Source organism: Xenopus laevis, chromosome 9_10L, assembly GCF_017654675.1.
Source record: "Xenopus laevis strain J_2021 chromosome 9_10L, Xenopus_laevis_v10.1, whole genome shotgun sequence".
NCBI lineage: Eukaryota > Metazoa > Chordata > Amphibia > Anura > Pipidae > Xenopus > Xenopus laevis.
The window spans coordinates 14,931,710-14,947,469 of NC_054387.1; the positions used below are offsets into that span (position 1 = coordinate 14,931,710).

Consider the following 15,760-nt stretch of genomic DNA (forward strand, 5'->3'; position numbering starts at 1 on the left):
GGTTGGGGATCACTGCTTTAAGTAAACTAAAAAATACGTTAAACATTAATTAAGCCCAATCGGATTGTTGCTTCCAATAAGGGTTAATTATATCTTAGTTTGGATCAATTACAAGGTACTGTTTTCTTACTACGGAGAAATTTTTTTTTAATATGTGAATTATTATTATGAGTCTATGGGTGATGGCCTTTCCGTAATTTGGAGCTCTCTGGATAACGAATCCCATATCTGTATCTGCCTCTACCCTGTTGGTTTTCACATTTGAAACAATATAGAAGAAGGCAGCTGATTGACGACCCACAAAGACGCATTCAAGGCTGACTTCAGCTTCATTTCAGGAGAAAGAACCCACAGTGCACAAACAGATACTACCGTGGGTAGTCATGTTAAGCAAATTTATAGCCCAACAGCTGCTAAGATAGAACTCCTTTGCCTTTCAGGGGCTGCTGGGAATTGTAGTTTGATCCTGCCGAGCGGTTACTGAGTTCAACCTGACGCCCACACAAAGTTAAACAGATCCAACAGACTTTGATTCTGGCACTGCTACAAACACAATTACTACAAACCAAAATGTGCAATAATCTGAATTTCAAATTATACAAATCCTACAGGCAATCAAAATATTCACATTCTGCTAATCCTTTCTTATTTTTTATCTTTTCTTCAAAAAACTCGAGACTTTTCACTCTGTTTTGCAATTTACCGGGTATCAGCTGTCACCGCGGAAACCTGCGTTGGTTTAATCGGCAGTTTTAATTTCCCTGGAGAAGCGACCAAAATGACATTTCCAAAAAAACAACAAAAACAAAAAAGGAGCAAAACAGGAGAAATCGGAAGATTTCCCCGAGGCGCCAAACACACAAAATCTCCCAGAATATGTATATTCCTACAGCCTGAATCCAAATGGGAGGATAATGATAAATATGCAAACCTATTCACCTGCGCCAGCCATCAGGGCATTATGCCAATAGCTGAGAGCAGAAAGTACGGGCAAGGGGCCCTGTAACTGTCAAACAGCCTCAAACTTAGGGATAAAAGTTAAAGGAGAACTATACTTACTAAGCCAACTTACGGCACCTGCACAGTCCCCACTCCTGAACCACCAGAACAGCTCTGCTTCTCTATACCAGGAACAGCTGAGCCAATGTATAAATACAAATATACAGAGAAGGAATGTTCTGGGCACACAATAAGATAAACCCTCATAATGTACTGTCTAAGGGAAACAATATGGCACCTCCTTCCCATATGTATAAATACAAATATACAGAGAAGGAATGTTCTGGGCACACAATAAGCTATACCCTCATACTGTACTGTCTAAGGGAAACAATATGGCACCTCCTTCCCATATGTATGAATACAAATATACAGAGAAGGAATGTTCTGGGCACACAATAAGCTATACCCTCATACTGTACTGTCTAAAGGAAACAATATGGCATCTCCTTCCCATATGTATAAATACAAATATACAGAGAAGGAATGTTCTGGGCACACAATAAGCTATACCCTCATACTGACAGTACATATTTTATTTAGTACTTGTGCAAGTGTGAAGCAAGCAGAAAGCACAAGATGCACGTGGTGGTGTGAGACTTGTTTCCTTGGCATGACGGCTGCTGTTGTACGGTATTTACCCCGGGACTCTTTCAGTAGTCATGTGCTCCAGTGCATAGTCAGCACAGCAAGATAAAGAGAGTTCAGGGGCTGACTATGCACAGGTCACGGCAATTTTTAAAGTGAAAGTTTCCTGAGAAAAAGGACTTCCCCACAACTTCAGTGACCCAGGACTTTTCTATTATAATCATCATCATCATCATCATCCCCCTATATCAAAACACACATAGGAGTCCCCTCTCCTGCCCTCTGCATGTGTCACTTGGGTGTCATTCAATGCTGAAGGCTGAAAGTTGGACATGGTATATTATATGTCATTTTTCCTCTCCCACTCAATTTTCAGCATTTTCAAGACATAAACCAACGATATCAATGATACTTGGTAAAACACCAAGTAAAATGCAGGGTTACACAGCAAAGGACACATATAGCCTTCCAGTGATTCTCTGAGAGGGTCCAGTAGAGGTATAAGAATAATCAGAATTCAGGGGACGCTTCACTTACAGGACGGTAATTGGATGTAACAGAAACAGACATCGCACAGTGGATTAAGGCTCAATTTATTTACATTTGTCTTCATTTTGGCACGTACTCCCCCTCCCGGCTCCTGTTTGTTAGGGGTATGCATGGATTAGGCAAGCTCATCTCTAATTAGGCTTTGGATCAGTGTTTCCTTATTTGAATAATTACAAACAAAGGGTCAGAAAATATGAATATGATATGGCTCTGTCTAGCTCCCACTGCAAGGTCTTCCGAAGTCTTTCTAAAAACTTCAGAGACATGATTTGCATCCCCCCCCCCACAAGTCCCCCAAAAATCCTTAACACAAACGCCATTAACACAGTGTTGGAGTATATGTAGATAGGAGCTGCCATACTGTATGATGCTTGAGCACAGTATGAGGGTATAGCTTATTGTGTGCCCACAACATTCCTTCTCTGTACATTTGTATTTATACATATGGGAAGGAAGTGCCTTATTGTTTCCCTTAGACAGAACAGTATGAGGGTATAGCTTATTGTGTGCCCAGAACATTCCTTCTCTGTACATTTGTATTTATACATATGGGAAGGAGGTGCCATATTATTTCCCTTAGACAGTACAGTATGAGGGTATAGCTTATTGTGTGCCCAGAACATTCCTTCTCTGTACATTTGTATTTATACATATGGGAAGGAGGTGCCATATTGTTTCCCCTAAAACAGTACAGCATGAGGGTATAGCTTATTGTGTGCCCAGAACATTCCTTCTCTTTATATTTGTATCTCTACATATGTGAGGGAGGTGCCATATTGTTTCCGTGAGACAGTACAGTATGAGAGTATAGCTTATTGTGTGCCCAGAACATTCCTTCTCTGTATATTTGTATTTATACATATGGGAAGGATGTGCCATATTGTTTCACTTAGACAGTACAGTATGAGGGTATAGCTTATTGTGTGCCCAGAACATTCCTTCACTGTGTATTTGTATTTCTACATATATGAGGGAGATGCCATATTGATTCCCTAAGGGTCTGGCCACACGAGCAGATTCGAGGAGATAAGTCGCCCCAGCAACAAATCTCCTCTTCTTCGGGGCGACAATCTCTCCGAACTACCTTCCCCCTTCCCTCTGCCAGCTAAAATGAAATACCCTCACGAGGAAACTTTGGACGACTTCGGAAAACGTAGCGCTGCGTGTGCATTGCCACAGGTGATTTTAATTTTAGCCGGCGGAGGGCAGGGGGAAGGCAGTTCGGGGAGATTGTCGCCCGGAAGAAGAGGAGATTTGTCGCTGGGGCGACTAGTCTCCCCAAATCTGTTCGTGTGACCAGACCCTTACACTCCTCTAGTGTTACTGAAGGTACAGAACACACTCTTCTTTACCAGATTATATTAGAATAAGGTCTATGATTGAACATATTCCTATTCCATGCAGGTTTCATATTTCCTTTAATCCCCCCGAACTGCTTAATAAACAGATATTCACGGTTTTATCTGTAAGAACATTGGTAGGGGAAATAACGCAATCCCCAAACTCTGCCTGATCATCATCTTCCTCTTGTTGTTACAGAAACTAAATAAATATATAAAAGCCACAAACATTAATTCCTCCTGCATCTGGACCAGAGAAGCACTTGGGTAAGGTAACAGCAGGGCATGGGACTGTGATTCCAAGGGGCGGTTATTTCGGTTGACAAGGATTTGTTTGTCACAGCAGGGAAATAATACAGCGTGACTGTGCAGATATGGCATGAACCAGAGAAACCTCACAGCTGACTCAACAGGTGCTACATCATATCTGGAGAAAATAAAGGACACAATGGTATCGGTATAGTCACATACTGCATACAAACCCCAAACCTGATGCACCACATTCCCTGCAGATTTTCAGTGCTCTCTGTCTTTTATTATACACTACATTTCCCAGCATCCCCCATGAGCCACGGGACACTGGAGATGTACATGCCACAGATCACAATCACATAGGGAAATAGAGATGCTCATTGACCCAACGCTAATTCTTTGTGCATATTAAGGGGAAACAGTGAGCTGGGACATCTCATTGCAGAGAGAAATGATAAACCTCTGAGAGAATTTGCTTGGAAGAACCAGAGAGGTTAGAGAAATTCTCTGGACTCTGGATGAAGAAATCATACCAATCACTGCAGCGGGTGACAAAGAGTAGCTAAAATCCCTGCCATAAAGCAAGACAAGACTGCCGTTCTCTAACAAGAAGGGACTGTCTGTATTCTAATATCTGCCCCTATGTGTTCTAAATAAAAGAAACTCCACCGACCATCTCATGAGATGGGTCAGTCCCACTGGAACGTGTTTACTAACAAGCCCAATAGATACATACATTTACATTGTGTAGTGTGTGATATATATAGATATGTATATTGGCCGTGTTGCTCAGAAACCACGGATGCACCGGTAAGAACACTGACTCACAAAGGGATCATCTAATTTACATAAGGCTATACCTGGACTCATAGGACTCTGCACTCACAGTCGCTGATCCATCTATATGGTTATTTATGATTCATATATGCATTTTATCAGAACTCCATACACACAGCCCAGATATGGCTCTGCTACAGTAAAGGTATGTGGGATCCGTTATATGGAAACCCATTATCCAGAGAGCTCAGAATTATGGAAAGCCAGTCTCCCATAGGCTCCATTTTATTCAAATAATCCAATGTTTTTTCTCTGTAATAATAAAACAGTAGCTTGTACTTGATTCCAGCTAAGATATAATTAAACCTTATTGGAAGCAAAACCAGCCTAATAGACTTAAGGTATGCAGAAGGGAAAGATTTGTTATCAGGGAAACCCCAGATCCCAAGAATTCTGGATAACAGGTCACATACCTGTTCCTCTCTTTTTCCCCTGCTACTCACCTAACAATCAGTTCCTTCAAGTATCCAGCCAGCCTTCCCTTTCAGGCCAGCTATATGGATTACATTCTTCTCTGTATACCCTGAAAAGCCAAACCTTTCCTATGAAATAACATTTACTGCCTCCGTTTATATACGAGACCCACATGTAACAGTCACATGGCCAACAAAAAGCCTGGATTTATGGGCCAGTGTGGACAGTTATATAACCTGCTAACAAGCTTTTAGCTCAGCTGGGGAATATGGAGATAAAACTGTGCTCTACGCAGAGACCTAGCAAAGATGTAGGCAGGAAAAGTGGAGAACAGCGGGTATAGTCGGGCAAGATGGTGACTGTAGAGTACAATGGGGACTTATAACAAGATGGATATTAAAAGGCAATGAGGAGAAAGCGGGCCAAGTTAGACACAGTAGAGAACAAGGGTTATGGTAAAGCAAGATGGAGATGGCAGGGCAAGATGGAGAAGGCAGACAACGGGGGTGATGGGGAAGCTAGATGGAGACAGTTGGATGTTACTCCCAGTGGTCTCAAACCAGGGGCTTATTTTTTTGAATTCCTGGATTAAATGCAAGTTTTGGTTACATAAAAACCAAGTGTACTGCCAAACAGAACCTCCTATAGGCTGCAAGTCCTCATAGGGGTTAACAATAGCCAATCATAGCCCATATTTGGCATTCCCATGAGCTTTTTGCATATTTGTGTTGCTTACCAACTTATTTCTACATTCGAATGTGGCTTATGGGTAAAAAAGGTTTGGGGACCCCTGCAGTAGAGAAAGAAGTGGACAGAGGAGGAACATAGTGATAGGAGATGGAGACACTAGAGCACTTGAGCGACAATGTCCCTAGATTGAGAAAGAAGGGCAATAATGACACAGTAGGGTATCAGCAGTAGGGACAGGGATAGTAATTCAAGAGAGGAGGTCAAACAGTACCACTGAATATCAGCACCTCCCAGAACACACAGCACGTTATAGTGCAACAACAGAAGTGTCAATGTGGCGCAGTTAAGTCTGTTTTGCCCTAAGGTCCAATGGAAAGAAACATAACCACAAATAAGATTACCCAGCTCAGCAATAAAAACACACAAACTCCAAAACTGTATAAAATATAAACTTTCCTATTCAAAAGCAAATTGTGTTCTCTGCCTAAGGTTCCTACAAAAAGAAATAAGCGTTGATAATGAAATATTTAAGCAAACAGAAAAAACGAAGCAAAACGAAGTTGGAAATGACTGCCTACACCGTATTTATATGCATCCTGCAAAATAATCCATTTGCGACACATAAATTATACACTGGTTTCCGGCACAAAGTAAAAAAACTCATTTTAGATGCTATCTACATAATGCACAGCCTACACACTTCTACAGGTGAAGCTGTATGGAGAGAGAGAGAGAGAGAGAGAGAGAGAGAGAGAGAAAGGAGAATAAATTAAAGCTGAGCAAGTGTTTGCGTGTAATATTTTGATTTTTACCTGGTCCCTGGGGCTGAAGGAGAGAGAGATGGTTCCAAGAGCTGACCCTTGCGCTCTATGCTGAGCTGTACAAGCGGAAGCCAGTTCTACTAAACCTGGCTAATTTGAATAAAATGTGGAGCGCGACGTTGGTAGGACAGGTGGAACAGGTTAAGCCAAATATGGAGCTGTTTGGCTGCTGTAAGGAGCTTAGCAACCCAGCACAAAGCAGGTGCATGCCTTCCCTTAGTTTCGGCCTGTGTCTAATTATGGGAAGCTTAATTTCGGAATAAAGGCTATCCCTAAGTGTTACATATTTACAACATGCAACATAAACAGCATAACAGGAAACCCATGGGTAACAACGGAAATAATTATTTTATAAGGTTGTGTTTAAGAATATTAACAATCTCAGCAATAAAGCAGGGCAGGACTGCTGCTTACAATGGGGATCAGTTAGGATCTGTGCAGCCACTGGGACAGAATGCTCTGTTATACAGATAGCTAGAATCTCAGCCATAAAGCAGGGCAGGACTGCTGCTTACAATGGGGATCAGATAGGATCTGTGCAGCCACTGGGACAGAATGCTCTGTTATACAGATAGCTAGAATCTCAGCCATAAAGCAGGGCAGGACTGCTGCTTACAATGGGTATCAGATAGGATCTGTGCAGCCACTGGGACAGAATGCTCGGTTATACAGATAGCTAGAATCTCAGCCATAAAACAGGACAGGATTGCTGCTTACAAAGGGGATCTGATAGGATCTGTGCAGCCACTGGGACAGAATGTTCTTTTATACAGATAGCTAGAATCTCAGCCATAAAGCAGGGCAGGACTGCTGCGTACAATGGGGATAAGATAGGATCTGTGCAGCCACTGGGACAGAATGCTCTGTTATACAGATAGCTAGAATCTCAGCCATAAAGCAGGGCAGGACTGCTGCTTGCTCCCTTATGCCACATCACTATGTTTTGCCCTGAGAAGAATGGGGTGTTAGACTTGGCATGGGCCTTAAACAAGTAAAACAGCACTAAGTCATTTGTATTCTCTCTCTTACAGCTGGCCTTTTTATGTTTTTACCTGCTGTTCCATTGATGGAGAGCCAGGAACACTTTGCTAAGACCACACACTGTTTAATGAGCTGCTTTGGGAGAATGTGGAACAGACTGAGAATAAACTCCAGCAATGATTTCAGAACGTCTGGAACCTCTGGCACAAGGTGAGGAGGATGCCACGATAACACCACAGAATTTATTAGCCAACATAGAATCAATACAAACCTGGTGAGATCCAGTGCAGCGGAGCAAACAAACAACTCTGGGGGGCATTCGTAACTAACGTTACTGTGGGGGGATAGAGCAAACATTGGCAAAGTGTTTCTCCTGTACGAAGAATGTGCATAATTGTGCGTAATAAGGCTTTGGGACAGCACGGTGATATTAATTAGTATAAGTGGGTTATTTACTAAACTCCAAATGCATAAATCCCGAAAAATTTGTGATTTTTTTAAAATAAAATCGGACTTTTAAAAAAAACACAAATTTTTCAGAATCCCGAGGATGGAAAAGTCCGAATTAGAAAATCCGGCATCTCAGACCTGTCAAGGTTACATACAACAATGGGAGAAGTCCCAATGATTTTTTGATGTGCGCTGGGTTTCGTGAAATACCCAGAAGTTTTCGGGTGAAAAATCCAAAAACATTGTGAATCTGATTTTTGGCTGGTTCCGCTTCCAATAAAGATTCACTATATCTTAGTTTGGATCAAGTACAAGCTACTGTTTTATTATTACAGAGAAAAAGGAAATAACTTTTAAAAATCTGAATTATTTTATTATAATGGAGTCTATGGGAGATGGCCATTCTGTAATTTGGGGCTTTCTGGATAACGGATCTCCAGAGAACCGATACCATACTTGTACCTAACCAATGTCAAAGTTTATAAGTGACTTTGTTTCTATTTAATGGCAATATGGACATGACCTGAGATCAGTGCATAGAGGCGCTGTACACACACACACATATATGTATATATGTATGTATGTATGTATGTATATATATATATATATATATATATAAATAACAAAAAGAACCGCACTCACAGGACTTGATTTGGTGCAAATAAAGTGGTTTTATTCCGACGTTTCGGCTCTGACACTCGAGCCTTCTTCAGGAAATGAACACAGTGCATTATACAATCCAAACATTTAAACCCTATTTTGGCGCCAAAACCTACAACGTGTGACGTCATTGTGTACTGTATACGTGAGCAAGTGAAATCATTTAAAACATACCATATTTCCAAAGCGCCTACATAGTAAGTGTTGTATAGTATTACAATGTCTGTTTTAGTGCAAAGATATGACTTACTACAGTGCAAGCGTGTAATCACAGTTGTGTGACGATCGGTGCTGGTAACGTGAAAAAATGACAAGTGCGGGTTGAGAGACACTTACCCTGAGGACTAATCTGCAGCCAAAAGTTAGCGATCGCCAATATGTCGCCCTTTTTGACGGTAACGTTCCCACATAGTACGCCGGCAACCTATACTCCCATCGCATCCGTGACTGTGATGTACGCTCAGCGTCCAACCGCTCGTATCCATTCTGTGTCATGTCGGTTACCGGATCGTAAGCCCCGCCTCTTGTGTCAGTGCGAAACATCTGCCAGTAATGCTGTGTGCGTAAGTTCATCCTCCCAAGTATATAGCATCACCTTACTCCCGTTCGAACTGCTAGTCCTGCGCCTGTCAACCCCCATTTTAGCTGAGGTGCTAGAGCCAGGGTGTCGTAATAAAACTCACCCTGCTCGCACCCTTTGCTATTCATCATTGTCACCCTAGTATTGGGTATGGGAAAGGCTTATAGCAGTGGAAGTTTAGGAGGGGAGATATACATAGCTACTGATCGCACTGACAGTAACCTGACACATGGGGATCTTGAGCCATATATATAGTCAATAGTCAAATCGTCCTTAGGATGTTCAGCTAAGTGGGTTCGTATTACCGTCCAGGGCCTGCCTTCAATCATTGCTGGCATAGTACCCCAGGGCATCGTGTGTCTCAATGAACAAAAACTAAGAATTAGAAACACCTATCATGAGAAAATCGCAACATAATAGAGATTGGGAAGACATAGATACTGTTGCCACTACATGTGTTAATTGCAATATTTGTAACAGCAAATAAACAGTGTTATATTGATACATAGTATTGCAAATAGTAGGTAGGATAAATCTATATATATGGAAAAGGGATTATAAAAAATGATACTGGTTGATAGAAATAACAAAAGTGCTTAGATTAATATGGCTTAAATAATCGTCACTTGCCGTGATGATTTGGTAAGAGAGGTAAAAAAAGGTCCCTGTTTTAATAGTCCCGAGTTAAAAGAACTTGAAGAAAACCTTGCAAAGGAAAAAGTCTACTTTTGTTGAAAAACAAATATTTCAGAAAAATATCAGACAAATTTCAGAAAAATTTCAGAAAAATGGAGACATAGGTAGAGTCTCATTTAATCCTTTGGGTGCCAAAGTGTCTAATGTAAAGATCCACCTGCTCTCCCTTTGTATTAATAGAAGATCCCTATTCCCCCCTCTTTTGGGAGCTGGCACATGATCAATTATCATGTGTCTAAATTGTGGGAGAGTATGTTTCAATTTAAGCCAATGTCTCGATACAGGTTGGTCTGATTTTCCAGAAGCCAAAGCACTTCTGATTGCGCTGCGGTGATTATTCATTCGTTCACGATAAGTCGTAGACGCTTTTCCAACGTAGTGTAGGCCACACGGGCACCAAACCATATATACAACTGTGTTCATTTCCTGAAGAAGGCTCGAGTGTCAGAGCCGAAACGTCGGAATAAAACCACTTTATTTGCACCAAATCAAGTCCTGTGAGTGCGGTTCTTTTTGTTATTTATATTATTATATAACCAGCACCCAGGCAGTTGACCCAGTTTTCGAGTGAGTGCTCCAGCTTGCTTGTTATATATATATATATATATATATATATATATATATATATATATATATATATATATATATATATATATATATATATATATATATATATATATATAATTACAGATGGCCGTCTCCCATAGACTCCATTTTATCCAAATAATCCAAATTTTTTAAAATTTCCTTTATCTCTGCAATAATAAAACAGTAGCTTGTACTTGATCCCAACTAAGATATTATTAATCCTTATTGGAAGCAGAACCAGCCAATTGGGTCTATTTAATATTTACATTATTTTCTAGTAGACATAGGGTAGGACTACACGGACGTTTTCGGAGCGACAAAAAAGCCGGCGACAAATCACATGCGGCGGAAATAAGGTAAGTGATAGGAATGTCGGATCAAGTCACATCGTTGATCCAACATGACATGACTGTTGGATGCAGACGCTGCGTCGTGTCGCGTCGGATCAACGATGCGACTTCATCCGACATTTCTCTCTTACCTTATTTCTGTTGCATGCGATTTGTCGCAGCGCATCCGATCATGACGAAAACGTCTGTGTAGTCCTACCCTTAAGGTATGAAGATCCAAATTACGGAAAGATCCGTTATCTGGAAAGCCCCAGGTCCCGAGCATTCTGTATAACAGACCCCAAACCTGTATATATGGTGTTTTCCCTTTAGGTATAGGCAGCCCTTTAACTAGGATACAGGTGCAAATGTGACTGAAAGGCAGGCATCTGAACTGCACCTTTGTGCCGTCACTGCACCTTTGTGCCGTCACTGCACCTTTGACTTACTCCCACAAATATTCACTTAGGCCTACTTTCTACTGCGCAGCACCACAGAATCCCTGCCTTGCAGACTGGGGAAAGCATTTCACGCTACACTTCTCACTGTGTCTGCCTTACCTCTGACTCTGTCCACAGCCGCACCGATAATATTGTACAAAACTCATTTTCGTAAGATATTCAGTGAGTGTATGGTGGGAAACAAGCCAACCCATATCAGCAGAAGCCTTGGATATCAGTCGGCTCGTCGATCAGGCTTGTCGGATAATTTTGATCGAGCACCTTTGAAGGCACCGGAACATCGGCCATTGTTAGTGCTGAATCATCAGATACAGGTAGAATTCTATTGTTTCTATCTGTATATCTGACGAATCAGCTCTACACGTGTGTATTGAAACGATCGTAATTGTTACGTCTATGGCCATACAGTGATGGAGAACATACAGTTCCCATATCACCCTCTCAGAACTGGGCACATAAAACCCTCACGCTGCATGGCTGCTGCATCGCTACTTTGCAGATCATGCCCAATGAATCTAATAATAAAGAATTAGTCACACAGGATGTGGATTTTCCATCTATTCAGAGCTGAAGTGTAGCCTTTAAGAAGCAGCAGTTATGAGAGCGGGCGATGCCTCGTTATCCTTTGGGAATGCCGGCCATGGGACAAACACTCGTTTGACTTGTCAGCAGCAGACAGTGACACAATCACTGGAGGTGTCACACGGGACATGACAACATGTGACCTCAAAACAAGTGATTCACTGAGCCAACATTGAGAGGCTTTATATGTAATAATTATACGTGTTTTACAGGGTATTACAGATGTGTTTTCCTGCTTATTAGCTTCGCTTAATCCTGCCCCACAGGTATTATGCATATTTCTATATACACACACGCTGGCAATGCCATAATTATACCCTCATCTCACTACATTTATTCAGAGCTTTGCTTTTTTACTTCTTCCTGGAGCTGGCACTTTAATTTTCTATACTGCCCCTCACTTCCCATACTGTCCCTTTTCTTATATACTCTTGCCTTACTATATACAATATCCCACCATTATAGCCCCTTCCATTATATCCTCTTGTCTTACTATACACACTATCCCCACCAATACAGCCCCTAATATTATATCCTCTTGCCTTACTATACACACTATTCCACCAATACAGACCCTTCTTTTATACCATCTTGCCTTACTATACACACTATCCCACCATTACAGCCCCTAACATTATATCATCTTGCCTTACTATACAGCAGGCCCCGGATGTCCACATGTACTCAATACAAACTTTCAGTCATAGCAGGAGAAGTCTGCACAACCCTGGTTGAAGGGGTGGGTCATCTTTAAGTTAACTTTTAGTATGTTATAGAATGTGTAAGTAACTTTTTAATTGGTCTTCATTATTTCTTTTTTTTTTATATAGTTTTTTAATAATTTGTCTATTTCTTCTGACTCTTTCCAGTTTTCAAAAGGGGGCCACTGTCCCTATCTAAAAAAAATGCCCTGTAAGGCTACACATTTAGGGGCAGATTTATCAAGGGTTGAATTTCGAGTTTATGGGAGTTTCTAAAAACTCTCATCAACTCCCATCAACTCGAAATTCAAAAAAAAATGACCAATCGAAATTTATTTTAAAAAAATAGATTTTTTTTTAAAAACGAGTGAACAGGATCGCGATGCAAATTTGAATCAAATTCGATTCAAGGCTTTTTAACCCAAAAAATTACCACCAAATGACTCAAAACCAAATTGATTGTAGGAGGTCCCCCATAGGCAAAAACACCAATTCGGCAGGTTTTAGATGGCGAATAGTCGAATTCGAATTCTTAAAGGGACAGTACACGATAAATTTAAAAATTCAAATGAAATTTGGACTATTCCCTAGTCGAAATACACAAAAATAACTTGAAATTTGAATTTTTTCAATTTGAAAATTCACCTCGACCTTTGATAAATCTGCCCCTTAATGTTATTGTTACTTTTCGTTACTCATCTTTCTATTCAGGCCTCTCCCATTCACATTCCAGTCTCTTATACAAATGAATGCATGGTTGCTGGGGTAATTGATACCCTAGCAACCAGTTTGCTAAAACTGCAAACTAAAGAGCTGCTGAATAAGAAGCTAAATTATTCAAAAAACACAAATAATAAAAAATGAAAGCCAATTGCAAATTGTCTCAGAATATCATTCCCTACATCATATTTAAAGTTAACTCAAAGGTGAACAACCCCTTTAATTTATATTCATAGTATTATAATATTGTGCTGAGGTTTCAGTGATCATTCACCAGGATGCCAGGAGCAGCTGTTTTGCCAATTGGGATTAAAAAAAACACACATTTCTATAGTGTTGGCACACTGTGACTTCCAAGTGCTGTGGCATTTACACTGGCAACAGATTTAACCCTGGCCAGTCCACACATAAAGAGACAGGGAAATCGGCAGATAGAAGAGAAGGGATCCTGAAAGCCTTGGGAAAGTGCAAAATGGCCAAAGGAGAACTCACTAGAGAGGCCGGAGATAATTTCCCCAAAGCAACCTAACAAACACCGACATGTTAAAACCCTTATCTGCATTGGCAGCTGTGATCCAGCAAGCCAGATATAAATGCACGCTGCAACAGCCAATCCAGTGGAGGGAAAACAGTGATGTCACCCTAGTGGGGCACCTGGAAATAGATTTTTCTGCCAAAAAACACAGTATGAGGCAGCAGTTGGCAGCTTCCACCCAGGTGTATGTCTACCTAAATATGGGTACATACTACACCCAACCTGCATGGCTAAATATAAATGAATTTAACACCCACTTAGCCAATCAGCATATGTATTTGAATATGTGCCTGTGTTTAAAGGGATACTGCCATGGGAAAAACATTTATTTCAAAACGCATCAGTTAATAGTACTGCTCCAGAAGAATTCTGCACCGAAATCCGTTTCTCAAAAAAGCAAACAGATATTTTTATATTTAATTTTTAAATCTGACACGGGGCTAGACATATTGGGGCAAATTCACTAACTTCTGTAAATTCGCCAGTGACACTTCACTTCGCCAGGACAACGCTAATTCACTAAAATGAGAAGTTGCGTCCAGGGTGCCAAACAATGGTGAAGTTTCGCTAGCGTTACTGCGGCAAGCAAAGCGAAGTTGCACTAGCGTCGGTTAATTTGCATACGGTGGAAAGTTAAATTTCAATGGACGTATATGTTGCAGCAAATAAATTACACTACACAAGCCCGGGAAACCTTAATAAAATAAAATTGTAATATTGCCCTACTGCAGATAATGGATAGCACACCTGATTTGAAAAAGCCAAAATTAATTTATTACAAAAAAGAAAAAATATATAACAGAGAAAATACACAAAACATAAACAAAATCAAAATCATAATGAGCCCAACGCGTTTCGACCTTAAGGGTCTTCATCAGGGGCACAAAATAGACAAAAAAATAAAAAAGGCTATTTTGTGCCCCTGATGAAGACCCTTAAGGTCGAAACGCGTTGGGCTCATTATGATTTTGATTTTGTTTATGTTTTGTGTATTTTCTCTGTTATATATTTTTTCTTTTTTGTAATAAATAAATTTTGGCTTTTTCAAATCGGGTGTGCTATCCATTATGTGCAGTAGTTATATATCATTATGGAGACCCTTATGAGGAGTCACCTATGGATTAGCACCCTGTAATTCGATTTAAAAGGGTGTGCGCCTTCTCTTTCTATTTTTGGTACATGTAATATTGCCCTACACATGAGCCCAGTGTATAGTTTATGTGCCATATGTTAGGAAATGTAGGGGGGGAAGCCAGGTACCCTAAAAAACAAATTACGATCTTTTGCAACCTTTCTCTGAAAAACTGAAAAGTTGCCAGCATTTTTTGGGACTTAGAAAAATTTTCACTTTTTTTTGAGGAACTCCTATCTACTCTATTGCACTTCGCTTGGTCTGAGTTGGCGAAGGCAAGTCTGGCGCAAGCGGTTCATTAAAATCCGCATCTTAGTGAATTTGCGTAGTTACGTCCATTCACCAGAGTGAAAATTCGCCTGGCGTTAGAGTGCGAAGTAGCTCTACAGTCTATCTCCTTTGCTAGGGAATTTATGGCGAAGTCCCGAAATGACGTCATGCTGGCGCATTTCCTCCAGCGTTAGTCACTTCATTGTCAGTTTCCAGCTGCCCCCAGTCATGTGACTTGTGCTCTGATAAACTTCAGTCACTCTTTACTGCTGTACTGCAAGTTGGAGTGATATCATGCCCCTACCTTTCCTCCCAGCAGTCTAACAACAGAACAATGGGAAGGTAACCAGATAGCAGCTCCCTAACACAAGATAACAGCTGCCTGGTAGATCTTAAGCTCCCCATAGACGCGACGATTCTTCTTGCCGAACGACCGATTTTTGGGAAGCCCGACCAATTATCGTGTGGTTAGTGGTATTCGAACGATCGTACATCTTACGATTTTTCGGCCGACATCTGTCGGGAAATTGATCGGCCAGGTCAAAAAATCTTTGTCGGTCCCAGTGCAATCTCTCTATGTTTGCA

At 40.8% G+C, this 15,760-nt stretch overlaps 1 protein-coding gene across 4 annotated transcripts in view; it reads right to left on the reverse strand.

The window, feature by feature from the left end:
* osbpl2.L (oxysterol binding protein like 2 L homeolog) overlaps positions 1–15,760 on the reverse strand; it is a 47,256-nt gene that overhangs the window by 25,013 nt on the left and 6,483 nt on the right. The window contains exon 1 of one of the 4 annotated variants that reach the window (XM_018234084.2): positions 6,482–6,631. The exons of 2 other annotated variants lie outside the window; for them this stretch is intronic. The gene's annotated coding sequence lies outside the window, so the exon portion shown is untranslated. 4 annotated transcript variants of the gene reach the window in all.